Source organism: Macaca nemestrina, chromosome 3 (genome assembly GCF_043159975.1).
Source record: "Macaca nemestrina isolate mMacNem1 chromosome 3, mMacNem.hap1, whole genome shotgun sequence".
Classification (NCBI taxonomy): Eukaryota; Metazoa; Chordata; class Mammalia; order Primates; family Cercopithecidae; genus Macaca; species Macaca nemestrina.
In genome coordinates, this window is record NC_092127.1 from 165,015,685 (window position 1) to 165,041,359 (window position 25,675).

General features: G+C 34.4%; 1 long non-coding RNA gene across 1 annotated transcript in view; it reads right to left on the reverse strand.

The window, feature by feature from the left end:
* Positions 1-25,675, reverse strand: part of LOC105487782 (uncharacterized) — a 122,264-nt gene that overhangs the window by 45,927 nt on the left and 50,662 nt on the right. The window contains exon 4 of the long non-coding RNA XR_011621387.1: positions 9,350-9,468. This is a non-coding gene — a long non-coding RNA (uncharacterized lncRNA). The remainder of the gene's footprint in view (positions 1-9,349; positions 9,469-25,675) is intronic.

A 25,675-nucleotide genomic window follows, 5' to 3' on the forward strand; every position in this document is an offset into this window, starting at 1 on the left:
GTTTTAATAGTTTTCTTGTGAAGTCTTTAGTTTTTTTCCCAAAATAAGATCATATCGCCTGAAATCAATGATAATTTGACTTCTTCCTTTCCAATTTGGATGGCTTTTATATCTTTCTTTTGTCTGATTGCCCTAGCTAGGACTCCCAGTATTATGTTGAATAACAGTGGTGACAGTGAACATCCTTTTCATGTTCCAGATCTTAGAGGAAAGAGTTTTAAATTTTCTCCATTTAGTATGATACTAGCTGTGGGTTTGTTATATATGGCCTTTATTATGTTAAGGTATGGTCCTGGGGATAAGATATATCCCCAATTTTTTGAAGGTTTTTATCATGAAGGAATGTTGATTTTTGTCAAATACTTTCTTTTAACATAAATTGAAATGATTATATAGTTTTGATCCTTCATTTTCTTGACATGATATATCATGTTGATTAATTTGTGTACGTGGAACCATTCTTGCATCCCAGGGGTGAATTCCACTTGGTCATGATGAATGATTTTTCTAACGTATTGTTGGATTCAGTTTGTTAGTATTTTGCTGAGGATTTTTGCATCAGTATTTATCAGATATATTTGCCAGTAGTTTTCTTTTTTTGATGAGCATTTGCTTTTGGTATCAGGGTAACACTGGCTTCGTAGAATGAATTTGAAAATATTCCCTCTTCCTCTATTTTTCAGACTACTTTGAGTCTGATTGATATTAGTTCTTTAAATGTTAGGTAAAATTCAGCAGTGAAGCCTTCAGATTCTGGGCTTTTTTTACTAGGAAACTTTTTATTATGACTTTTATCTCATTATTTGTAATTGATCTGTTCAGGTTTTGAATTTCTCACTGGTAGGTTGCACATATGTAGGAATTTGTCCATTTCTTCAAGATTTTCCAGTTTATTTGCATATAGTTGCTCATAGTAACCATTCATGATTTTTTATATTTCTGCCATATTAGTTGTAATGTCCCTTTTTTCATTTCTGATTTTATTTATGTGGCTTGTCTTTCTTTTTTTCAATTAGTCTGGCTAAAGCTTTGTCAGGTGTGTTTAACTTTTCTAAAAACCAAACTTTTGTTTCATTGATCTTTTGTATTTTTTATTTCAATTTCACTTATTTCTGCTCTGATATGTATTATTTCTTTTTTTCTATTAATTTGGGGTTTGGTTTCCTCTTGCTTTTCTAGTACTTTAACATTTATTGTTAGGTTGTTTATTTGAAGTTTTTCCTCATGTTTTATGTAGGCAGTTTTAGCTATAAACTTCCCTCTGACTTTTGCTTTTGCTGTCTCCCATAGGTTTTGTTATGTTGTGTTTTCATTATTATTTGCTTCAATAAATTTTGCAATTTTCCTCTTATTTATTGACCCACTGATCTTTCAGGAAAACATTATTTAAATTCCAGCTAGATACATAGTTTTCAACAATTCTCTTGTTATTAATTTCTAGTTTTATTCTATTGTGAGCAGAGACATGCTTGATACTGTTTCAAGTTTTTTGAATGTTTTAAGACTTGCCTTGTTACCTAAATTATGGTCTGTCCTTGAGAATGATTCATGTGCTGAGGAAAAGAATGTCTATTCTGCAGATTCTGGGTGAAATGTTCTATAAATGTCTATTAGATACATTTAGTTTATAGTTCTGTTTAAATGTGATGTTTCTTTGATGATTTTCTGCCTGAATAATCTGACCAATGCTGAAAGTGGGGTGTTGAAGTCTCCAGTTATTATTGTACTGGAGCCTATCTATCTCTTTAGTTTAATAATTTGCTTTACATATCTGCATTCTCCACTGTTGGGTGCATATATATTAAAAATTGTTATATTGTCTTGTTGTACTGATCCCTTCATCATTATACAGTGACCGTAGGTTTTGTTTTGAAATCTATTTTTTCTGATATAAGTATAGTGACTCCTGCTCTTTTCAGTTTCCATTTATATGAATTTTTATATCCCATTACTTTCAGTCTATATATGTCTTTATATGTGAAGTGGGTTTCTTGTAGGCCACAGATTAATGGATCTTGTGTTTTCATTCATTCAGCCAGTCTATATCTTTTGCTTGAATAGTTTAGTCCATTTACATTTAGTGTTATTGATAAGTAAGGACTGACTCCTGCCATTTTGTTATTTGATTGTTCTTTCTTTTTCATTCTATTCTTGGCTTCCTCTAGTGAAGATGATTGTCTCTGGTGATATGGTTTAATTTATTGGCTTTTATTTTTTGTATACCCATTGTATGGTTTTTTTTTGGTTTGAGGTTGTCATGGAGCTCGCAAGTACTATCTTATAACCCATTATTTTAAACTAATAACAACTTAACACTGTTTGCATAAACAAACAAACAAACAAAGTAATAAAAACTTGCCTTAACTTTGTTTCCCACCATTTAACTTTTTGTTCTTTCTGTTTATATTTTATTGTACTGACAATGGTCTTGAAACATTGTTGTAGTTATTATTTTTTATTGGTTCATCATTTTATTTTTTTACCTAGGATGCAACTGGTTTATATACAACAGTTACATATTTATTTTAGGATCCTTGCTTTATCCTTGACCTTTGGAAGTTTGATTATTAAATGCCTTGAGGTAATCTTCTTTGGGTTAAATCTGCTAGGTATTTTATAACCTTCTTGTACTTGGATATTGGCATCCTTCTTTAGATTTTTGAAGTTCTATGTCATTGTCCCTTTGAATAAACTTTCTAACTTTATCTCTTTCTCTACCTTCTTTTTAAGGCCAATAGGTCTTAGATTTGTCCTTTTGAGACTATTTTCTAGATATTATAGACATGCTTTTTTTTTTTTTTAGTTCTTTTTTTCTTTTTTTCTCCTGTTTTTATTTTCAAAGTAGGCTGTTTTCAAGCTTATCAATTCTTATTTCTGCTTGATACATTCTGCTACTAAAGGATTCTAATGCATTCTTCAATATGACAATTGCATTTTTTAGCTCCAGAATTTTTGTTTCATTATTTTTAATTATTTCATGCTCTTTGTTAAATTTATCTGATAGGGTTCTGAATTCCTTCTCTGTCATCTTGGATTTCTTTTTGTTTCCTCAACATAGGTTTTTTTTAATTCTCTATCTGAAAGGTCACATATCTCTCTTTCTTCAGGGTTGGTGTCTAGTGTCTTATTTAGTTCATTTAGTGAAGTCATGTTTTGCTGTATAGTATTGATGCTAGTAGATGTTATTCGATATCTGGACATTAAAGATTTAGGTATTTATTGTAGCCATTCTTCTTGGGAATGCTTTCCAGATATTTGAAAGGACTTGGGTACTGTGATCTAAACTGTTTCTGCATTGGGGGGTGCTCTAAAGCCCAGTAATGATAAGTACCTAAAGTAAAGGGTGGAGTAACACAAGCACCCCTGTGGTTACCACCACTGTGGTTGCGCTGGTTCTGGGTCAGACCTGAAGTCAGCACAGCATTGGTTCTTGCCCAAGACCTGCTGTAATCACTCCCTGACTACTGCTTATGTTCATGCAATGACCTGGGGCTCTATAATCAACAGCTGTCAACGACAGCCAGGCCTTTGTCCTTCCCTTTAGGGCGGTGAGGTCCCCCAGGTCCTGGATGAGTCCAGAAGTGCCATCTGAGAGTCAAGGACCAGAATCAAAAATCTTAGAAGTCTACCTAATATTCTATTGTATTATTGCTGAGCTGGCACTTAAACCACACAATGCAGTCCTACTCACTCTTCTTACCATTTTCCAAAGGCCGAAGAGCCTCACTCCACAGCCATCACCACCTCTGAAAATGAGGAGTACTACCTGACTACCACCAATGTTCCTTCCCTCAAGGCCAGTGGTCGGGGAGGGATGGCATAGGCAATTCAGGGCTGTTTTTCCTATCTCTTCAGTGCCTTTTTCAGCAATATAAAGTTAAAACCAGGTACTATGAGTTACTCACCCAATTTTTTTATTCTTATGAAGTGTTGTTTTCTGTGTAGATAGTTGTTGACTTGGTTTCTTTATGGGAGGTTGAGGAGTAATCAGTGAACGTTTCTATTTTTCCCTCTTGCTCCCTACGGGATATTTTAAAAAGCTTTGTGTGGCAAAACATACCACCTGATAGAAGATCCCTCAGAGAAGAGTTAAATCATATTTTTTTTAACAAAATGATCAGATGATTCATATACACACCAGAGCTTAAGAATGACTGGATTAGAGGTATTCATTAGGCAAACAAACAAACAAATATCAAGTAAAGTGGGAGTGAGCATATGAGGAAGGGGGAAGATACAGTAGTTTCGTTTTGAAGAAGAAGATGTATTTCTATTTTGTAACATGAAGCCTATCTTTATGGTGATAAAGTTCAAGGTGTGGCCATGGGAGAGATTTTCTCAGTTAAGTAAAAATATAAGTCACTGTAATTGAGGTCAAGAAAGAGTGAAGTCTTTTTCCTACTGTGTAAATGGACTCTAATGACAACATGCACACAAGTCTTCATATCATTTTTAAATGTTTAATTCAGCATAAAGTAATGTGGAAGTCAAAGTAACAGTCTCATTAATGTTTTTAAGCTCTTTCAGCACTAGGATATAAATAATATGTATAATAAGAAATCAACCATTACCTTTTTATTTCTGTACTATCAATAGTGACATTTTAGCAAGTAGATGTTAAGATCTACTAGCAATGTCATTGAAAGTTACTAACTTCTGCCCAGTGGGTTGTGATGAAAAACTGTTTTTATTACTACATTAATACTTGGGCATCACGTTCAGGCAGGAACATGGCAGAAAATAAAATCATGAAGAAAGGGAATCATTGACCAAAACCTTTAGCAAATGTAGCTAGGAAATAAAGAGGTCCGATAATTAATACTTTCCATCTCTTGAGTGTTGAACCAATTGAATAATAAGAAAAATAAGTCAGTTAGCTATAAATTATATGTCTTTATTACAATATTGGAAAGAATTTCTTTCTGTTTTGAAAGAAAGCAGAAACTTCAAATTGATTAATCCAGTTTGTCTTAGGCTGCTCTGGCACCTATAACAAAATACTAGAGGCAGAGTGGCTTAAGCAACAGAATTTTACTTTTCACAGTTCTAGAGGCTGGGAAGTTCAAGATCAAAGGGCTGGCAGATTTGCTGTCTGGTGAGGACCCACTCACTACCTTGCAGACAGCCACCTTCTCATATGTGTTCATGTGGGCTTTTCTTGGTAAGTGTTCATGGGAAAAGAGAGAGAAAAAGAGAAAATTATCTCTTCCTCTACTTATAAGAGCAGTAAACCCACTATCACCATCCCCTTCCCACCCACTGCATAATTTAAACTTAATTACTTCCCAAAGGCCTCACCTCTAAATATGAGCATATTGAAATCTAGGGCCTCAACATATGAATTTTGAGAGGAAACATTCATTCCATTATACACTCCCTGTCAGTAATGGGGCACTGCATGCTTTTTATGTGATGACTTTACTGCTAAGCTAACTATATGGTTGAGAACAACTAACACAGCATGTTAAGCCTATAGCAAGATAGAAAGAGAGAGAAAAAGAGCTACAGATATTTACTGGGTTTTATAAGTTCATCTTTCTGTCACATAATGAAGGGACATAATGAGAAAAAAAAAAAAAAATGTTGCACCATTAGAGACCCGGTGCTACTCTGGCCCATTTACCAAATGATCCAAAAGGCTACCAGTTTTGAGTGGGGTCCAGAACCAGGGAAGGCTCTGCAACAGGTCTAGACTGCTGTGCAAGCTGCTCTACCACTTGGACCATATGACCTAGAAGATCTAATGGTGTTTGAGGTGTCAGTGGCAGACATGGATGCTGGCTGAAGCATTCAGCAGGCCCCCATAGGTGAATCACAGGAGAGGTCTCTAGGATTTTGGAGCAAGGCCCTGCCGTCTCCTGCAGATAACCACTCTCCTTTTGAGAGACCACTCTTGGCTTGCTATTGGGATTTGGTGGAAACTGAACGTTTGACTGTGGGTCAACAAGTTACCATGCAACCTGAACTGCCTATCAGGAACTGGGTGCTTTCTGACACATCTAGCCATAAACTGGGTTGTGCACAACAGCGTTCCATTATCAAATGGAAATGGTGTATACGTGATCAGGCTTGAGCAGGTCCTGAAGGCACAAGTAAGTTACTTGAGGAAGTGGCTCAAATGCTTATGGTTTCCACTCCTACCACCCTGCCTTCTCTCCCCCAGCCTGCACTGATGGCCTCGTGGGGAGTGCCCTATGATCACTTGACAGAGGAAAAGAAGACTAGGGCCTGGTTTACAGATGATTCTGCATGATATGTAGGCACCACCCAAAAGTGGACAGCTGCAGCACTACAGCCCCTTCCATCACGGAAGGACAGCCGTGAAGGGAAATCTTCCCATTGGGCAGAACTTCAAACAGTGCAGCTGGTTGTGCACTTTGCATGGATGGAGAAATGGGTAGATATGCAATTATATACTGACTCATGAGCTGTAGCCAATGGTTTGGCTGGATGGTCAGGGACTTGGAAGTAGCATGATTGGAAAATCGGTATCAAAGAAATTTGGGGAAGAGGTAGGTAGATGGACCTCTCTGAGTGGTCAAAAACTGTGAAGATATTTGTATCCCATATGAGTGCTCACCAACAGGTGACCTCAGCAGAGGAGGATTTTAACAATCAACTGTATAGCACGACCTGTTCTGTGGACACCACTCATTTTCCTGTCACCCTTGTCATCACCCAATGGTCCAGTGAACAAAGTGGCCATGGTGTCAGGGATGGAGGTTATGCATGGCCTCAGCAACATGGACTTCCACTCACCAAGGCTAATATGGCTTTGGTCACTGCTAAGTGCCCAATTTGCCATCAGCAGAGACAAACACTGAGCCCTCAATATGGCACCATTCCTCAGGGTAATCAGCCACCTACCTGATGGAAGGTTGATTATACTGAACCTCTTCCATCATGGAAAGGGCAGAAGTTTGTCCTCACTGGAATAGACACTTACTCCAGATATGGGTTTGCTTATCCTGTATGCAACGCAACTGCCAATACTACCATCCGTGGACTCACAGAATGACTTATCAACCATCGTGGTATTCCACACAGCATTGCCTCTGATGAAGGCACTCACTTTACCACTAACGAAGTGTGGCAGTGGCGTCATGCTCATGGAATTCACTGGTCTTACCATATTCCCCATCATCCTGAAGCCGCTGAATTGATAGAATGGTGGAATTACCTTGTAAAGCCACAATTACAATGCCAACTAGGCGACAGTACTTTAAAGGGCTGGGGAAAAGTTCTCCAGAAGGCCGTGTATGCTCTGAATCAGCATCCAACATATGGTACTGTTTCTTGCATAGCCAGGATTCACATGTCCAGGAATCAAGGGGTGGAAGTGGAAGTGGCATCGCTCACCATCATCCTTAGTAATTCACTAGCAAAATTTTTGCTTCCTGTTCCTGTGACATTACGCTCTGCTGGCCTAGAGGTCTTAGTTCCAGAGGGAGGAACGCTGCCACCAGAAGACATAACAATGATCTAATTAAACTGGAAGTTAAGATTGGACACTTTGGGGTCTTCCTACCTTTAAGTCAACAGGCTAAGAACGGAGGTACAGTATTGGCTGGGGTGATTGACCCGCACTATAAGGAAGAGTATGCATAGAATACAGAAGATCCATTAGGCTGTTAGTATTAGCATGCCTTGTAATTAAGGTTAATGGAAAACTACAACAGCCCAATCCAGGAAGGACTACAAATTTCCCAGACTCTTCACAAATGAAGATTTGGGTCACTCCACTAGGAAAAAAGTCCATGAACCACTGAGATGCTTGCTGAAGGCAAAGGGAATACAGAATTACTAGTAAAGAAGATGGTCATCAATACCAGCTATGACCACGTGACCAGCTGCAGAAAGGGAGATGGGTAACTGTCATGAGTATTTTCTCCTTCTTTTATTAAAAACATGCTTGTAAAAGTATATAATTGTACTAAGAAAATATCTTTGTTTTATTTTCTTTATCATGTGACATAAGATATATTAACTTCATATCAGCATTTATGTATTGTTAACTTTATGTAATATTATTTGGGTTGGGGATTGGTGCATTTCTGGTTGTACGAAGGATAGTTATGTCAGGCATAATTATGACTTTATTATTGCCTTTATTTGAAGATTATGTATGATCTCAGGAGATGAGTATGGATTCAAGTCAACAAGAGGTGCTCTTGTGATGGTTAATACTGTCAACTTGATTGAACTGAAGGATATGAAGTATTGACCTTGAATGTGTCTGTGCAGGTGTTGTCACAGGACGTTAACATTTGAATCAGTGGGCTGGGAAAGTCAGACCTACCCTTAATTGGATGTGCACCAACTAATCAGTTGCCAGCAAATATAAAGCAGGCAGAAAAATGTGAAAAGGAGAGCCTGGCCTAGCCTCCCAGCCTACATCTTTAAAAGTTTTCGTGCTGGACGCTTCCTGCCAACGAACATCAGACTCCAAGTTCTTCAGTTTTGAGGCTCGGACTGGCTCTCTTTACTCCTCAAGCTTGCTTTGCAGACAGCCTATTATTGGACCTTGTGGTTGTGTAAATTAATACTTAATAAACTATTCTATTAGTCCTGTTCCTCTAGAGAATTCTGTCTACTAGAGATGCCTTCTTAATAAAGAAACATTAGGAGTGGAAATATTCCCACAAGTTAATATTTCACAAATTGTAAATATTATTTTAGTTTTAATTCTCATGTAAGCATTAGTTGTAGGCAACTTACTTGGGTAAGATGTTAGCAGTCCATTAAAGACAATTCCATTTTGATATTCATAAGGCTTTTTTTCCCCATACCAACTACTATTACATACAGTGTTCAAAAGAGGTGACTAGGCCAGGCATGGTGGCTCATGCCTGTAATCCCAACACTTTGGGATGCCGAGGCAGGTGGATCATGAGGTCAGGAGATTGAGACCATCCTGGCTAACACAGTGAAATCCAGTCTCTACTAGATATACAAAAAATTGGTGGGGCGTGGTGGCTCATGCCTGTAATTCCAGCACTTTGGGAGGCTGAGGTAGGTGGATCATGAGATCAGGAGATCGAGACCATTCTGGCTAACACGATGAAAACCCGTCTCTACTAAAAATACAAAAAATTAGCTGGGTGTGGTGGAGGACACCTGTGGTCCCAGCTACTCAGGAGGCTGAGGCAGGAGAATGGCATGAACCCCGGAGGCAGAATTTGAAGTGAGCCTAGATCATGCCACTGCATTCCAGCCTGGGCGACAGAGTGAGACTCCATCTCAAAAAAATAAAATAAAATAAAATAAAATAAAATAAAATAAAATAAAATAAAATAGCAAATAAATAAATAATTAAATACAACAAAATAGCCGGTGTGGTGGCACGTACCTGTAATCCCAGCTGCTCAGAAGACTGAGGCAGGAGAATCGCTTGAAGTTGAGAAGCGGAGGTTGCAGCGAGCCAAGATCAAACCACTGCACTCCAGCCTGGGTGGTAGAGCAAGATGACTCCTCAAAAATAAATAAATAAATTAATTAATTTAAATAAATAAATAAATAAAGATTGCTTTTTTGGTCTATGCATTATGCTGAAAATATTATACAAAACACAATCATATTTAAGTCAACTACAAAGTCATTTCTATCTGCTGTAAGTAGATTGATGGCTCAGCAGAAATGACTGACTTAATCCTGAGAACCTATAAATGTGTTATGCTATATGTTATATTAATTTATTGTGTCTGTGGTAACAAAGTGTCACAAGCCAGATGGTTTAAAACAATAGAAGTTTAGGCCGGGCGCGGTGGCTCAAGTCTGTAATCCCAGCACTTTGGGAGGCCGAGGCGGGCGGATCACAAGGTCAGGAGATCGAGACCACAGTGAAACCCCGTCTCTACTAAAAATACAAAAAATTAGCCGGGCGCGGTGGCGGGCGCCTGTAGTCCCAGCTACTCAGGAGGCTGAGGCAGGAGAATGGCGGGAAACCGGGAGGCGGAGCTTGCAGTGAGCCGAGATCGCGCCACTGCACTCCAGTCTGGGCAACAGCGTGAGACTCCGTCTCAAAAAAAAAAAAAAAAAAAAAAAATAGAAGTTTATTCTCTCACAGAGAATGAGACTGGAAATTTCAGAGCATAAAAGTTCAAAACCAAGGTATCAGCAAGGCCATGTTCCGTCTGAGACAGGACATCAATACTTGGCATTCCTTGAGTTACAGCTGCATTTTTCCAATATCTGTCTTTTCCATTGCATGCTGATTTTCCTGTGTGTCTCTCTGTGTCCAAATATTTCTCTTCTTCTGAGGTCACTTCTCATATTGGTTTAAAGCCTACACTAATGACTCCCTTTTAACTTGATTACATCTGCAAAGACCCCATTTCCAGATAAGGTCACATGAACAAATACAGGGGTTAGGCCTTCAATATTCTTTTTGAGAAACACAGTTCAACCCATAACACACGTCGAAGGGGAATTAAGTTTGAAAACAGAATTAAAATTGCTAATCGGATGTCCTTAAAATAGGGAGACAAACCTGGATTATCTAGTTGGACCCAATATGATTGTAATGAATTAACAATAGAAAAGGGAGGTAGAAATATGTCGAAGACAGAGAAGCAAATGACTGAAGCACAGAATCAAAAAGATAACAAACTGGGAAGGGCTTAGCCCAAATTTGCTGACTTTGGAGGAGGAGAAATACAGCCATGAGATGACAAATTAGGGTGGGTAGGATCTAAAAACTGGAAAAGAACAAGCAATGGGTTTTCCCCTAGAGTCTCTAGAAAGAATGCAAACCCATCAACATCTTGATTTTAGTCCATTTCAGATTTCTGACCTCTAGAACTTTAAGATAATAGATTCATGTTCTTTTAATACACTGAGTTTGGGGTAATTGTTACAGCAACAATAGGAAAATAAAACAATCGCTATGAAATTTTTAACAAATTATTTAACCATTTTTTTTCCTTAAATTTATCCTTTAAAAATTTGTCACGGTACCAACTAATAGCCAATAAACAGAGGCTGACTATGTTATATCCTAAAATCTTGCAAATTAACTATAACATATTATATATGAAAATCCTGCAATTCAGAGTAGTCCACAGGCCAGCAACATGCACATTATTTGTATTCTTAGAAGTGCAAAATATCTCATTTCACTCAAGAGTTAATGAATCAGAATCTACTTATTAGTAGGATCACCAGGTGATTAATAAGTACATTAAAATTTGAGAAACACTAGTCTAGTGCATAACACCTTCAAAACTAGAGATAATTTCCTTCTTTTTGACTCTGTAATGGAATTCTAGCAGGTCTTGACATAAATTTTATTTCCAGCATATCTCCTCTTTAAGATGTCCTCAATGTGTCTACACAATATATTGGCTGGTGGTAACTGATGTCACACTCAAACTGAAGCTGGGAAATTACTTTCAATTTTTTTTTTCCTTCAAAATCCAGTTTTTAAGCCCTTTTTGGTGAAACCACCTTTTATAGCTGTATCAAATCATTTTATTTATTTATTTATTTATTTATTTATTTATTTATTTATTTGAGACGGAGTCTCACTGTGTCACCCAGGCTGGAGTTCAGTGGCACAATCTTGGCTCACTGCAACCCTTGCCTCCCAGATTCAAGCGATTCTCTTGCCTCAACCTCCCGAGTAGTTAGGATTGCAGACGCCCACCACCAGGCCCGGCAATTTTTGTATTTTTAGTAGAGACAGGGTTTCACCACGTTGGCCAGGCTGATTTTGAACTTATGACCTGAGGCAATCTGCCCTCCTCGACCCCCCAAAGTGCTAGGATTACAGGCGTGAGCCACCACACCCGGCTGTTGATTTTTAAATTAACTTTTTTCCCTAAAAAATACTACCATTTAAAAAACCAAAACTACTTTAATTTTGCTAAATAATATAATCTTACTAAATATTGTGTTAAGTTTTAAAATTACAAATATACTACATGTTGACTGTGAATAGTTTGAAAAAATGTAACAATGTATAAGACAGAAAATAAATGTCATGCATTTTCCAGGCTTATTTTATATTCAATTTTATAAAGGGCTACTTTTTTATACCACGAGTGCTCAAACAAAAGAAACCAGGAAAACATCTTGTTACTTAAAATACTAATGAAAATAGATGATGGCCACTATTAATTTTATCCATTTGTTCTTTTATACTTAGGAAGATACCAGTAAATACATTTCTCAGTCTCAGCAAAGTCCTGCTCAAATTTTATTTTATTAGATGAGGTCATTATTAACTACATGTTTATGCAAAATTTACTGACACAGAAGATTTTTATTTTATATTGGTATGTGGAACTGAGGTTGTAAAATCTACACGGCATATTTACACACACACACGCATTCACTTAAAAACACTCATATCCTTAAACATACACACTCATATACATACACTTGAATATTACAGAAAAAATAAAAGTGTCAGCAACGATTACCGAATGAATAAATTGTGTATACTTTTTCATCCTCTTTATATGTTTTTAAATTTATTTTCTGAACTGAACATAAATTACTACTGAGGTCAGAAACTAAAATTTAAATTATCTTGTTTTACATTCATCTTTATTCATGTAGAAAGGTTAAGGCAAAATTTACAAACAGATGTAAATATTATCCAGTAGCAGTTTTTAACCCTTTGCCCTTGCAAAAATTCCTTTATTATAGAGGATAATATTTAAAAGACACTTTCTTATCTTTTAAAACAAAGCTGTATTTATTGTAATGTTTCACTGAAGTATATTAAAAGATCTATGAAATAGAGATGTGAAATCAAACTAAGTGATTACTTAGTTATAAGCCTTTTTATAATATGTGGCATAGCCATACATAAAAAGATAATTAAAAATATACGTTTATTTTAAAATAAAAATTCATATTAGTCTAACTAGTTATAAATAAAAATTAAATGGTAATATTTCTAATACAGAATATATTCAAAGCATGTTTACATAATATGTTATAGTTAACTGTATCTAAAATCCTACAATTTCTCAGTATTTTATTACTATCTCTCATCTATCTGTTTATCTCCACACACATATATAGTTAAATTGAGGCAATGAAATATTGAATTAGAAATAAGAGATCAAGATAGTCAGATGTTCTAATGTGTTAACCTGATATGTTAAGAAAGTGAAATATTCTTGATGAATTTTAGCAGCCTTTTTTGAAAAAGAAAGATTGGAGTGCCCTGACTCATTCATCAGCCAAATGAAGATATTAGGACTCTACGTATTACACACTGTGAGAGTTACAATTAAATAATGAATGCAAATTACTTAGCAAAGTGTTTGACACATGGAAACTGTCCTAATTTTACTTAACACCATTTTCAATTCAAAAATTCTACTGGTCAGTAACCAGCTTTCTCTTCATTTTTTCCCTTCTGTGTTTAATGGGAATAAAGTTCATTTCTACAAATTATTCATTTGTGTTCTTTCCTTTCCACTTTCAGGTCACCGAAGGTACAGCAGGTAATTCAGCTGTTAACCATTTTAACCTGAGGGGTTGTTGAAAATAAATCCTCTTTTAAAGGCTTTCTAAGATTTACTGATGATTTCAAAATAGCTTGAGAATCAGATTAACTGAAACATTTCCTACTCATTTATTAGAAAACTGATGTCTGTATAAAGCTTCTTTGACATTGTGAACCTCTATCATCTCAGTTTTACAAAACGAATACTAAAAATTAATACATGAAGGCAGATTTCTCCCAATTAGTATTTTTGCTCTGGAAATTCTTATTTCTAACTAGCATAAGGTTAATATGAGTTAAATCTATCTTTGAAAATTACTTGTTCACGTTTTTAGGGGCTTTCCTTCTGTCTCTGAAACATTTTTAAACAACAACAAAAAAAACTTTTCAAACTGAAGAAATAAAGAAAAAAATAAGCCTCATTATTCCATTCCTATTTTTTTCTTCAAAACACTGCATATATCTCTGAGATATGTATTGAAATAAAGAAATAAAGAAAAAATCTCAAGAAATTAAAAAAAAAACTTGTTATTTCAGTCTTTTTTTTCCTTCAAAACATTGCAGAATTGCAGAGTAATAACTGATCATTTAAAATATGGTTAAAATTATGCTACATTGTACACAATTAGAAGCCATTCAAACTCTCTGAGCTGCAGTTTTTCCATTGATCAACACATTATTTAGAATGATTTATCTCTAAAACACTACAATATATGTCTCTGAGATATGTATGGCCATTTAGGTGGACTTTTCTAAAGCAGGCAAGGTGTTTATCTAATTCAATTCTAGATCAACCAACATCTAGCTGTTTCCCATTATGTAACAGACTTCAAATAATAGACTTCAAATAAATAATAGACTTAGAATATACAAAAGATACAATTTTCTTTTACAAGTTTGATGACATTTTGTTGTTGTTGTTTGGAGACAAAATTTATCTCTGTCCCCCAGTCTGGAGTGCAGTAGTGCTATGGCACTATCTTGGCTCACTGCAACCTTCACCTCCTGAGTTCAAGCAATTCTCCAGCCTCAGCCTCCTGAGTAGCTGAGATTACGTGCACGTGGCACCATGCCCAGATGATTTTTGCATTTTTAGTAGAGATGGAGTTTCACCATGTTGACCAGGCTGGTCTCAAACTCCTGAGCTCGAGTGATCCACCTTCCTCGGCCTCCCAAAGTGCTATGATTACAGGCGTGAACCACCACGTTTGGCTTGATGACATTTTGAATAGAATTTTCCATAGAAAAAGAACAAAGACTTTTTAAGAAATTGGGACAGAATTAAGTCAAATTCTTAGATAATGGCAGATTTAGGACTTGGGTAGGCAGATCAGTAGTAGTGCTTAGCTGAGTCACACTGGTGCCTGAGATAAAAAAAAAAATAATAATTAAATAAAAAGAAAAAATAATAATTAAAAAAAGAAAAAGAAAATAATTATTATTTTATTAAAAAGAAAATAATAATCCTGACTGTATTTATGATTTGATACTTTACTTAAGGTGGCTTTTTAAAATTAATTTTGGTGCAATTTTTTAATTATGGCATGAAAATATTTATCTTGTTTATGAGTTATTGCAGGCTTCCTCAAATTTTGTCTCCAAAGCAAATGTCTCAATCATCTCAGTGTCTCAAACATGAGGGAGAGAAAGGAGGACAAAGATTTGAGGGAATATACAAAAGTATGATAATACAAAGAATCATGTAATCAGAGTAGCTAAAGATGAAAATAAACACATACAAGAAATGAAAAACAAGGAATGACAGGTAGTCAAAACTAGAAATCTTGATGCAATTAAATATGCTTTTTGGATTAGGGGTAATAGTAGAAGGAGAGCTGAAAGATTAGGCGGTATTGGTTAGAATTTGGATTTCTTGAAATTAAGATTTTGATGGAGGTGAAGTTATTGGTAATTATAAAGGAAATGACTGGTGAAGAATAACTCCATGATACTAATTAAAATAGGAAATCTCTCCTTTATAAACATTGCTAGAGTTATGCTTCAGGCTAACTAGCTATCCTGATAAGTTTTCTTAGTGTCTATTTAAATGCAACAAGTTTTTGTATGATATAAAAATAATCTGAGCCTGCTTGCATACTGTCTGATGTTGGGTCATATTGCTTATTAAGTGGCCTAAATATTTTTCAGTTATTTCAAGCTAAGATTTAACAAAGTAGATGAAATAAGAACCAGAAGACAGTCCACAACCGGGTTCCACATTTACTTTGAAAAGGAGCTCATCTTCAAGTAATGAATTTCTATAAACTGTGGTTTTTAAAACCTTAAAATATAATTAGAAGTGATATTTTCTAATTGTTGTGGTTGGCTTTTCCCAGAGTCTCTAACAGCTTCTATGATAAATTGTTATGTGCAATATGGTATGTTAACAACTGAATTAGAACATCCTGACCATATGTCTATCACTGCAGGCAAAGTCTAGGCGGATGGTGAGAATATAAAGACACAGGATAAGTTATCCTCATAATTACTTGGAAGTAGACACTGATGGTTGATAGATAATAAATAAGATGTAAAAGTATTGCTTACAATGTTAAGACATTAATAAATGGGTACATGTGTGAAAATATATGCAACACACAAGAATTAAGGCAAATAGCTTCAACACAGAGAACTGTATGTAATACACCAAACTTCTGCTTAACATGAGATCAGATATAAAATTTATTAATTCAAACACAAGAGCTTCAAACCATAAATCTGGGTGAGGTTATACCTTTTTAAAACTGCAAATTGAGGTTAACAGATCAAAATCAATTAGGTCTGCTGATCTGTTCACGAAGGTGTAAATTCTTAATCAGAATTTATTACAAGGCTGACAATGTAATTTAACAGCAGTACTTAAATCTTGATCAGACAATTCAACTTTCAGACTCTGATCCACTTTTTCTTTTCCTTCTTCTTGAAGGAAATAAAAAGACTCTATTTTAACTTCAGTACCGAATGACAATTGTAATATTAAGTGTATATAATACTTACAAAGTGTTACATATAAGATGTCATTTATATGCTAAAATTATATTACTCAGTGCCAATTAGGATTTTGGTACCTCTTATGAGAGTTGGCATTTGCTATTTATATTATCGGCATATTCTTTTATCTTGGAATGGACCACATGGTAATTTCCCCTAAAATTCCTATTTTTGAAATAATATCAATCTTGATTGTCTATATTAAGGAGTATTTCAGAGCATTGTAGTACCTCTGAAATGCAGTCAGCTATACTTTCACCACTGTCACTGGTGAAGAAATTCTATCAGCCTCAAATTATTCAGCATAATGATAAGTCCCCATAGATGTTTTAATAATTATGCAATTATAATTGTCTCCAGAAAGTGACATATGGAATATTTGTAATGGCTATCTTTGGAGATTAAAATTTTATGTTTTACTTTAAATCAATGGATGTTTATCTGGAGTCTATTTTAAGTGAAAACAATTTATTCAGAGTGGATACTATAAATAATTCAAGTCTCACTTTGTATTGCCAATAAAGTTCTGTCATTGGCTTACATAAGAGAACATATTGAGAGGTGAAGCCAGCTGGGCTTCTGGGTCGGGTGGGGACTTGGAGAACTTTTGTGTCTAGCTAATGGATTGTAAATGCACCAATCAGCAATCTGTGTCTAGCTAAAGGATTGTCAATGCACCAATCAGTGCTCTGTATCTAGCTAAAGGATTGTAAATGCACTAATCAGCACTCTGTAAGAACGCACCCATCAGCACTCTGTGTCTACCTAAAGGTTTGTAAATGCACCAATCAGCACTCTGTAAAAATGGACCAATCAGCACTCTGTAAAATGGACCAATCAGCACTCTGTAAAATGGACCAATCAGCAGGATGTGGGTGGGGGCCAAATAAGGGAATAAAAGCTGGCCACCCAAGCCAGCAGCAGCAACCCCGTCTGGTCCCCTTCCACGCTGTGAAAGCTTTGTTGTTTCAGTCTTCACAATAAATCTTGCTGCTGCTTACTCTTTGGGTTCGCACTAACCATGAGCTGTAAAACTCACCTTGAGGGTTTGTAGCTTCATTCCGTAAGTCAGCAAGACCACCAACCCACGGAGAGGAACAAACGGCTCCGGACATGCCACCTTTAAGAGCTGTAACACTCACCAGGAAGGTCTGTGGCTTCACTCCTTAAATCAGTGAGACCAAGAACTCACCGGAAGGAAGTCTGGACACATCTGAACATCTGAAGGAACAAACTCTGGACACACCATCTTTAAGAGCTGTAACACTCACTGCAAGGGTCCGCACCTTCATTCTGGAAGTCAGCGAGACTAAGAACACACCAGAAGGAATACATTCAGAACACAATATGACCACATGAGTAAACACGTGGAAAATTAATTGTGTTCAAATTTCTGAAAATTGGCCAGGCACATTTGTTTATGCCTGGAATCCCAGCACTTTGGGAGCCCCAGACCAGTGGATCACCTGCAGTCAGGAGTTTGAGACCAGCCTGGCCAATATGGCAACATCCTGTCTCTACAAAAAATACAAAAATTAGCCCGGCGTGGTGGTGGGTGTCTGCACTTCCAGCTACTTGGGAGGCTGAGGCAGGACAATCTCTTGAACCCTGGAGGTGGAGATTGCAGTGAGCCGAGATCACACCATTGCACTCAAGCCTGAGCAACAAGAGTGAAACTCCATCTCAAAACAACAAAACAAACAACAACAACAAAAACACACTGAAAATTTAATTTTTAAAAATATCTTAGGAATTGGATGTATGTGCTTTTTGTATTATTTGGTGCATTTTGTTGCACTTCTGGATAGAAACTTTGAAGTCAGTCTAATTGGAGTCCAAGACCCTTTTTTATTGTATATTATGTATTTACTTTGGTTAATTTATCTAAATGTGTGGGGTCTTGGTTGCTCTTGTGTAAAATGTGGATTTAAATAAGGTATAATTGATTTTAATTAAGTAATTGTAAAGTATGACAACCTGCTGTCTTACATTCTCTCTATACTTCTAGTGTATGTTGAATATGCTTTTAAAAATGATTAAACATACTGCACTCCTTTTGAACTTTGTATATGCTGTATCAAAGTGTTTCCTCAAGCCCCACCTCCTATTAAATTACTATTTATTCTTCAGAACTCAGCCAGGCTGCTACTTCCTCAGAAAATTGTTCTTTAATCTCTGAATTAAATAATATCCCCCAATATAAGTATTCATATCAGCATGTACATTTCAGCATTTTTCAAAGTTGAAATTATTCAGTTATGCAATTGTTTAATGTTATTGTTAATTCACTTTAATGCAATTGTTAATTCACTTTAATGCAATTGTTAATTCACTTAGGCACTTGTTTAATTCCTGTCTCCTGTACTAAAATGCCTGCCTCCTGCATTACACTGCAAGTAAGTGTTCAGTTTTTGTCTTTTTCCTCAGTATTTTGTTCCCAACACACAGCATATTGTCTGGTAAATAAAACAAACAAGTAAATCAAAAATTTTTCTTATGAGTAATGCTCGAATGAGTGGTCTCTACCTTGCATTCATTTTCTTTCCCCCTACAGTCTAATAAAAGATTAGGAAAATATTTAAATCACATAATTTATTATAAGATTTTATAGTATGTACTGCAGGGTAAGGTGTATGCCAGGAATTTCAGAGTATTTTATAATCATAGAGCATGTTAATATATTAGGTTAATATCTCAGAAATAAAATTTTCATAGTAATCTTCTGTCATATTAAAATACATATTATATAATTCAATATTCATTTTTTGTTAGCACATCTTGAAACACTAATTAAAAAGACATTTTCTTAAAATAACAAAGAAAAACTTAAAAAACGCCAAGAGAACACTTAATAACAAACCATTAAAGCTATTTGTATATTTTCTAGAATATAACAGCTAAACAGAAATGTTTAAATGTAACTATTAAAAACCAGGATATAAATTATTATTGTATACCCAGAAAATCACATCCTGAATTTACCATTTAGCTGTATGACTTTAGTGAGCTTCAGAATTCTAACCTGTATAGTTTTACAAAACACATGGTTGTTTGAAACAAACAAAAATCTCATGAGATAAGCAATCTTAAAAACTACAAGATATAGTACATATATGCTTAGTTATAGAATGATTACATACAAGATAATTTTCTAGACTAAAGAAATTGGAGGGTTGCTAAAATTTACTTTTGGTATTATGTTAAATAATATGCCTGATATTGTGATTAGGCTATTTCCATTAAAACTTAATTCATTAATGTTAAGCAATTATATGACATTTTTAGCATTTGCCTTTCAGTAAATTATTCTCCTTTCTCTTTAAAGCAGCAACTGGCCCTCTGGTAATTCACAGGGCGTAGTCGTGTGTCCCCAGAGATTACAACACGCTTCAAAAAATGCATCAAAATTCATCTCAGGTGTCTGCAATCCCATATATGCTTTTCATCTTTAGTCGTGATGTCACGCTTCAAAGGACAGCATAATAGGAATGCAGTTACTCCATGACAGCTAACAGCTCTGCTAAGAGAAACTTAGCCCTAGAAAAACATAAAAATCCTAACTCAGAGATGTGATCAAGTTAAGCTCTCTTCATACCTGCCCTGAAACACAAACAACAGAGTCTGAGGTTACTCAGCTGTGAAGTAACAACGCTGTTGCAAGGTGATCATTCAGCTTTCTTTTATTTTTCAGGGAAATACATATTGCTGAATCTAGTGGATTGAATAACAGAGACAAGAGACGATATCTGGAACAGAAAGTGTTCACATACAAAGCTAACTATAATGCTTTGGGTGTACATAAGGAAAACGACAATAATTAAGTGTATTTTGTAAGACATATTTAATTTAGGTATCATAATAAGATATGTTAATACAGAGTACAAAGTTCTCAAAATACATTTTGAAAATATTTTTCGAATTTGCAAACGATTTATCTATAAATCTATTTTATAGAAATTAGACAATATTCTAGTTATTACAGTAAAGACTTTTCTTTTTTAAACAGATGCACTTTACGATGATTTTACTCTTCATATAAATAACATGTTCTTGAAATAATCTGCCTATAAATCTAAAATTATGGCCTAACCTATAATAACACTGCAAACATTTGTAAAATTGTATTTTATTAATTTGCTGTTATATTTATGGAAGTTTGGAGTTTTTTGATATGTACTTTAAAAGCCTAATAAACTCAAATGTTGACAGTCTTATTTATATTGAAAATTATATTTTCTAAATTTGTAGACGGTAAAAGAAAACGTATTTCAACTTACAAGTATAGAGACAAGTGAGATATTTAATTAAAGTCAAAGAGATTTAGGGTCTGAATTTACTGTAAAAAACACTGAGTTAAGAATATATTTCACAGATGAGTATATGGAGAAACGGAGCAAAGGTAGTGATCACAAGGGATTACCCTCCAGGTTACTACTGACAAGTCAGTATCTGAAGATTGTTCTTCTGAATGCCAGTATTCTACATAAAAGTGAATTTTATTATAAAATCTTCTTGAAAACTACTTAGAATTAAGCCAATAAATTTAATATAGACGGTTAGGTTAAATTATTTAAAAAGTCAATTTTATTAGACATTTTATCCCTAAAAATTTAAGTTTAATTGTATGAAAATATGTGACAGCCATTCCCTTAGTATAGACTGGAGGAAATTTCTTCATGGCAAAAGAAAATAAATGCAAACAAGCAAAAATAAAAACAAAAGCAAAAACCAAAACACACCATTAATATTAATTTGGAGAAATTTATTTAGTATTTGCATATTTGTTTTGTTAAAGGTGAAGCAATTCTAGAGAGAAACTGTTTTCTATGCAACATATAATTCATAAAATATATTTCTTATACAATTGTACATTACATAATAGAATTCCACATTAATCTTTATTTTCAACATTCAAATATGATTACATATAAAAACAAATACAAGAAAATGTTTATAGTGGAAAAAAAGAAAAAGCACAGACTAAAAATTCAATTTTAACACCTTAAATTAGCCAAGCATACTGTAAAATGAATGTAATGTCACGTCTCAGAAAAGCTACAGTTATAAAAACAGAAGTTACCTTTTGAATGTCAATTTAAATAGACATGTAGGAACTTATTTTTCTCATACTCTAGATTGCATTTGATATTTCTTGGTCCAAAATACCAATGTCAAAATTTGTCTCTCAGATTGATTTTCATCAGTGGTTGATGAAATAGGAAAAATTTATACTAGATAAAAAACTTCAACTTCACTAGCAAACCCCAGTTTAGTACAATGAAATTCTTTTCTTTGTTATGAAATAATCAAAATATTTTATAAATTTTACACTGACTGGAATGAAACATGTATTTGCCAAAAATGCATGAATTAGGCAAGAAAGAACATAATATTAAATTATAATATTAATATTGAAGACCATGTTAATAATAAAACAATTTTAAACAGAACCCTCAGCATGAAATTTAATGTGCCAAAACCTCTATACTCATGATTTACTCTTTCCAATATAATATAGTTGATAATTTGCTTTTTTTCAGTTTGCTGTATTATCCATCTATTTACTAACTAGTTGAAAAGGAATGAATCAAAAGTTGAAGATGAACTGGCATCAAAAGTTGTTGACTTCTTAATGGTTACAAAATAAGAAACAGTATTTTGATGGGCTGATTTACTTCACTTTTGGAATATTGAGTCTCAATTAGCAAATTTTAGAAATAAAGACCAACCGGAAAACTTTCAATAATGAAGGAAAAATTAAATTGTCAAAATTACATTTACATTCTTTATATAATATGATGAAGTATAATAGTTTATTTATGTTAAAAAATATGAAATATAATTGATTACATGACTTCAAAAAGACCAAAAAGGAACTTTTGAATATGACAGACAAGGAGGTTTTGGTATACATACAACAGAACTAACAACTAATGCCGTCTAACTCTAAAACAGCTCTTTGTGACGGTGATATTCCACTTATAGTTTGAAACATTAAGAATCTGAGTGACAATTTGTTCAATAATGATTAAGGAGAAATTCATGTTTTGAAAGTATTTGGTGCTAATGTGATTTTATGATTATATGTAATTTTATTATGTAATTTTAATATTTAATATTCAGAAAAATGTCAGATACGAGCTATGTATCAGTAACATAACATATGATTTTTAAACAGCGATTACAAAGACAGATCATGAGAGAATTGTGGAAATGGGGAATGGGATGTTTACACAAATAATAATCTTTGAAAGTTATGAAGCATAATGTTAAAATAAACACCTGTGAATAAACTACAGTTTACAAAGTAGAACATTTGCACTACAGATAAAGCACATACTCCCTCTGTATGAGAAATAAACTTGATCTTCATTTTGATACTACATTATTTACCCCAGTTGCATTCTGACCACTCTTAGATCAGTTAAAAAAGGTGTCTGCCCAGGGCACTACACTTAGAGAATCCTTCATTATCACAATTATTAAAGCAATAGGTTATTTAAGACTCAATGCTTTTTTCTCTCAGGACACAGTCCTCAGTGCTGGTAAAATAAGACCCATAACTGAAGAGCCACTCCTGTGACTAGCCATGCTCAGGTCCCAGGAAATCACTTTATCATGTCTCTTAAGTCTTTGAGAGAAAAAAAAAAAAAAATCGCTTGCTCTGAATGTCATGTACTACCCTTACATAAAACACAGACAGTACTTCTGAGGATAGGGAGGACCCGAATGGTTCAAACAATTAGTTAAGGGAAAACACAATTTAATGAATGCATCAAATAATATGATTAGTATAAGTTCTTCCATTAATATCATTTTCCAAGTGCTAAGAATTCCATTGTCTCCTTGTTTGGGGGGCATACTTGGTTCCATATTATGTAGGAATTCGTGTTGTATTCACCATAGATGCACATTTTGCAATATTAAACTGTTCATGTCAATCTTTTTTTGTAGATAGAATTAAAGTCAGAGAAATACACAAACACACAGAGAGATTAGTAGAGAAATAACGTAAATAACATTTGATACTGATTATTTGTATTAGTAGAGGTATCCAAATATTGTTTTAAGATATGATAACATTTTTACATCAGCTATCATCTCCTCAAATAATTTCTCTAGGCCAATAATTCTCTTCTGTGGTTTTGGAAATCAGAAGTTGAATATTGTACTTCTTATTCTATTCTCTATCTCTCTTAATTTCTGTCTCTCATTTTCCGTCTTCTTATCTTTCTGAGTTAAATTCTAGAAAACTTCTTTACTTACGTATTCCAGCACAGCAATTCTTCTGTTTTCCCTAACATGCTATGAAACACATCTATTAAGTTAACATTAGTAATACTTTGTATTTCACACTTCTAAAAGTACTTCATGGTATTCTTGAAGTATGCTTTCCTCTTTTTATGCTCTTTTATCCTCTAGCTATTTTTATTCTTTATTAAAAAAATACTACAAGTGGATATTTTATATCTATATCTGTCAAATCTAAGAACTGATTTCACTGGAACTCTATTATTTTTCCATTTCTCTATTGACTTACTCATGATGTGGTAGGGTTATTTTTTGTGTTTATAACTACTTAAAAATAATTTTCCATTGAATTTAAGTTAATGTCTTAGTTAGAAATCCACACTTTTACAAATTTGTGTAAAATCGAAGTCTGTCTTTTTGATAGCAGGCTTACTCTTGGCTGCAAATTATCTGAATATGTTTTTGTTTGTTTTTTTCTGCATATTCAGTTTGTTAAATAGATTTCTTGTTATTTTCCACATCTAGTAAAATGACATGACACTCATCACCTTGAAATGTATAAAAATTTTAAAATAGTGATGTTAAATGAGCACTATTAAAAATCTCCTGTATCACATCTGTAATCCTAGCACTTTGGGAGGGCAAGGTAGGCGGATCATGAGGTCGAGAGATCAAGACCATACTGGCCAACTGAAACACCGTATCTACTAAAAACACAAAAATTAGTTGGGCATGGTTGTGAGCGCCTGTAGTCCCAGCTCCCCGGGAGGCTGAGGCAGGAGAATCGCTTGAACCCGGGAGGCGAAGGTTTCAGTGAGACGAGATTGGGCCACTGTACTGCAGCCTGATGACGGAGTGAGACTCCATCTCAAAAAAGAAAAAAAAAAATACTGTAAAAATCATCTAAATTTACTGCTTAACAACCTTAAACTGTTGTGTTACCAGGTAGACCAGGATATTTAGGACAAAAGGTTGCATTTCTAACAGTTTTTACTGCTATTTGTAATAACTTACATTCACCGTATTTAAAAAAAAAAAACATTAATAGTGTAGCATCAGCTTGAGAGTTTTAAGTTTTCACTTTAATGTTAAAAAAAGTGCTGAATTTTCAAAAACACTCAAAAAGAGATTTATACAAATTAACATTTGGGGAAAAATTATTTTTCTACTACTAAGAGAAGTTTGACAGACTAGAACAAAAAGCCCGAGGTGAGGGTAATCATAGTTTTAGGACACATAGACAAGAAAGGCGGTTTGTAACCTGATTAAAGAATGATCTAGTGTTTCATAGCACAATGGGGTGACTACAGTTAAGAACAATTTATAGTATATTTGGAAATAACCAAAAGAGTGGAATGGGAATACTTCTAACACAAAAAAATAATAAATGCTTGAAATGATGGATTTCCAAATTTCTCTCATTGATCATTACACATTGTTTACTTGTATCAAAACACCATATGTACCCCACAAATATGTACAACTATTGTATATCCATAATAAAAATTAAAAGGGATAATTTTTGTTGATAAATCAGGAAAATCCTAGTATGCTCATGACTTCAATTTTGTTTTAAATGTATATTTTACTTGCCCATCCCCTTCTACCAATAAAAAAGAAAATAAGAAACAAGAAAATCAGTGATTCCTTAGGAAATGGAGCTTTAAACAAGATATCAAAAAATATAGTAACTTACTACTGAGTGCAAAATATTTGTAAAATAAACAGGTTATCAGATTCCATAATAAATGCTTGTTAACTGTGGATTTATGTAACTGTGCATCTATTATATGTGCTACATGTCATAAATTTGCAGTTATGGGACAATCATCTACACTTTCCTTCTGATTTCAGTGTTCCACAGAACATGACTTCTGATTTTCTTTGTTCCAAAAGTAAAGAATATATTATTGATTACTTCTAGCTAATGATTAGTGATACCTATATATAGAATTTACTATATTTAGTGGT